We start from the raw sequence: 2,889 nt of genomic DNA, 5'->3' as shown, positions 1-2,889 counted from the left end.
GTTTTGACCTGCATTTCCCTGATGGCTGATGATATTGACATATTTCATGTGCTTATTGACCATTTGCATATCTTCCTTGAAAAATGTCTACTCAAATCCTTCGCCCATTTTTAAATTGGGTTATATGTCTTTTTATTATTGAGCTGTAACAGTTCTTTATATATTCTAGATAATCAATCATTTGTCAGACATATGATTTACAAATATTTTCTCCCATTCTGTGGGTTGTCTTTTTTGATGATGTCTTTTGAACCATAAAAGTTTCTAATTTTGATAAAGCCCAATTTATCTTTTTTTTTTTTTCTGGTTGCTTTTACTTTAGGTGTCATATCTAAGAAACGATTGCCTAATCCAAATTCACAAAGATTTACACCTATATTTTTTTCTAAGAGTGCTACAGTTTTAGATTAGGTCTTTGATCCATTTTGGGTTAATTTTTGTATGTGGTATAAGGTAGGGCATCCAGTTTCATTCCTTTTACATGTGAATATCCAGTTATCCAAGAACCGTTTGTTGAAAAGACTATTCTTTTCCCCCCAGTGAATGGTCTTGGCACCCGTTGAAAATCAATTAACTGAAAATGTGAAGGTTTATTTCTGGACTCTCAATTCTGAATTCTCAATTCAATTGACCTAGGGGCTGGCCCTGTGGCATAGCAGTTAAGTGCTCACGCTCCACTGCTGGCGGCCTGGGTTCGGATCCTGGGCACGCACTGACGCACCGTTTGTCAAGCCATGCTGTGGCGGTGTCCCACATAAAGTGGAGGAAGATGGGCACGGATGTTAGCTCAAGGCCAGTCTTCCTCAGCAAAAAAAGAGGAGGATTGGCATGAACATTAGCTCAGGGGTGATCTTCCTCACACACACACACACAAAATATATATATATATACACAAAATTCAGTTGACCTATATGTCTGTCTTTATGCCAATAACACATTGTCTTGATTACTGTAGCTTTATAGTAAGTTTTGATTTCAGGAAGTATGAGTCCTCTAACTTTGTGCTTCTCTTCAAGATTGTTTTGGCTATTCTGAGTCCCTTGCATTTCCATATGAATTTTAGGATCATTTTGTCAATATCTGCAAAGAACTAGCTGGAATTTTGATGAGGGTGGCATTGAATGACTCTGTGTATCACTTTGGGGGGTGTTGCCATCTTGACAACATTAAGTCTTCTGATCCTTGAACCTGAGATACGTTTCCATTTATTTAGGTCTTCCTTAATTTCTTTCAATAATGTTTTTTAGTTTTCAGAGTATAACTTTTGCATTTCTTTTGTTAAATTCATTCCCAAGTATTTTATTCTTTTTGATGCTATTGTAAACGAGCAGTTCTTGCTCTTTTGGCTGTACTGAGAAGCCCTTCCTTGCGAAGAGCTTTATCTTACACAGGTATGTTAGTTACCTGGGAGTTTCAGACTTCTCTGGTTAAGTCCTAGCTATTTCACTATTAATCAACCGGAAATAAACCTCCTGATAAAGATCTTCTGCCCTGGTCTAATAGATTCTAACAAATTAAATTCACACTTTCAAGGGACTTATTTTTTATTCTAGAAAATGCTTTTTGGCCGCTGCTGCTTCCTCCTCCTGCTGCCCCTGGTGCTGCTGTGTTCTCGTTTAGTGCCAACCTGGTACCTCTTTCTTGAAGCGGCAGCTGAAGAGACTCCTGGGCTCGCCATGGCCAATGAAAAGCCCAAGGGAGGAGTCGAGACCGAGAACCATGGTCATGTTGATATGAAGGTGGCGGGGCAGGATGGTTCTGCGGTGCAGTTTAAGCTATTTAGTAAACTAATGAAAGCCTATTGCCAACAACAGGGTTTGTCAATGAGGCAGATCAGATTCTGATTTGATGGGCAGCCAATCAATAAAATACACACACCTGCACAGTTGGAAATGGAGGATAAAGATACAAATGATGTCTTCCAGCAGCAGACAGGTGTCTACTAAAAAGGGAACCTGTGCTTTACTCCAGAACTCTGTTCCTCCAAACTAAGAAGACATTCTCAACTAGAAAACTGCAATTTGGTTCCACCACATCCTGACAACTATAATACGGTTTTCTCTATTCTTTCATTTTCCCTTCCCCATTCCTTCGTGGTACATAAAGTAATTGGTGTATGTGCACAAACATATTGACTTTTTTTTCCTAAATGGCCAATAGTATGTTTCGATCAACATCAAATGCAGATGGAATGGGGAAAAATACTGCTTCTGTGAAAATACTCCCTTTCTCCATTAATGGCATGTGCATTAAGCTCTTTTTATTCTCTTATTATTTTATTTTGTGTTCACTGTTTAACAACAACAACAAAACATAAAAATTCTTGCATACCTTGTTCAATCGGAGAATTTTAATGTTTTTCATTTATCACTGTAAAACCAAGAACAATTTTATAGCTTTTTTGTATGTAGCTGTTATATGTAGGGCAATCTGTCTTCAGGTGGGGATAAATTACTCTAAAAGAAATGAATCCTAGATAGTTTTCCCTTCAAGTCAAGCATCTTGCTGTTTAAATAAACTTCTTGTTTAAAAAAAAAAGAAAATGCTTTTATTACTTCTGTTTCTCAGCTCAAGTGCAATTAACAGGAAATGAAATGTGGCTCACTATGCTTTTCTCAGACCTATATTAAATGACCTTATTTTAAAGAAAAATAAGGCAGAAAACCTTCCCCAGCTGCTTTTCTTGGGAAGAGTTCTAGTCCTCCGGCTATTTCTGTATGCCCTTGCAGCATTTTCGGTCTCAGCATATGTGAGTTTCAAGTTTCTTCTTTGTTGAGAATAATTAGAAAAAGCATGAACTGGAGTTCAGAAATAGTAAAGAGAGATGATAAAGAAAAGCAGTAGGAATTCTGCCAAGAAGCCTTGAGAGGAATGACGGGAGCTGCAGGA

General features: G+C 37.8%; 1 pseudogene; it reads left to right on the top strand.

Annotated features, from left to right (window-relative positions):
- Positions 1–1,620: 1,620 nt before the first annotated feature.
- LOC101399002 (small ubiquitin-related modifier 2 pseudogene) lies at positions 1,621–2,049 on the top strand (annotated as a pseudogene).
- Positions 2,050–2,889: the final 840 nt, after the last annotated feature.

The sequence above is a fragment of the Ceratotherium simum genome, chromosome 14 (genome assembly GCF_057802395.1).
Source record: "Ceratotherium simum simum isolate JZ-2026a chromosome 14, ASM5780239v1, whole genome shotgun sequence".
In the NCBI taxonomy this organism is placed as follows: domain Eukaryota; kingdom Metazoa; phylum Chordata; class Mammalia; order Perissodactyla; family Rhinocerotidae; genus Ceratotherium; species Ceratotherium simum.
The sequence above is the reverse complement of the archived record's forward strand: the minus strand, read 5'-3'. Positions and strand labels throughout refer to the sequence as shown.